This window comes from Pteropus medius, unplaced genomic scaffold, assembly GCF_902729225.1.
Source record: "Pteropus medius unplaced genomic scaffold, Ma_sr-lr_union100, whole genome shotgun sequence".
Taxonomy (NCBI): domain Eukaryota; kingdom Metazoa; phylum Chordata; class Mammalia; order Chiroptera; family Pteropodidae; genus Pteropus; species Pteropus medius.
The window spans coordinates 278,403-279,073 of NW_024350922.1; positions in this window are offsets into that span (position 1 = coordinate 278,403).

Consider the following 671-nt stretch of genomic DNA (forward strand, 5'->3'; position numbering starts at 1 on the left):
GATGGTGGTGATGATGGAGAGGAAGAGAGGGAGGAGTCATAAATCATCACTGGGGTCTGGCCATGGTGACAAGAGGTCTCTCTAGAAAGAGACCAGCAAGAACCAGGCTACGTGTGCTGTTGTTCGGAGCAGATGCAGACCCATTCGGGGCGAGGTGGGTAGCGAGGCTTCTACTTGGTAGTGTGGCTTCCCTGGAGTTCATCAGACCATTGTCTCTGCACCACAGGACTGGGGGACGGGGGGCTGCTGATAACCCACTCGGCTACGGTCACATCTGCCTCTGGAGTGGTGGGGTTTACACTGTGGGCTGGAGGTGGCGCTCCCTGCAGCTGAGGACAGCAGGACGGCCCTCCCTGTGCTCCACAGACCTGTCTCATCTGCAGCCCAGCGCCAGCTCAGGGAGGTCTGGAGCTGAGTTTATAAACATGCAGGAGTCCACAGAGAGGCTGGCGGGCAGCACCACTGCCGGGCATGTCCCCATCTGGGATCCTTGCTGGAAACGCTCGGGTGCCAGACCTCATTAGCACTCTGAGCAGGTGTCTGCAAGGACCGTCTCCTCTCAACAGCGTCTTCTTAGTGGGCTCAGCCCTTTGTGGTGCCGGCCCCACCCGCCCGACACCGGGGCATTCATATTTGATGCGACGGGGATGAATTATGTACACACCCCACTG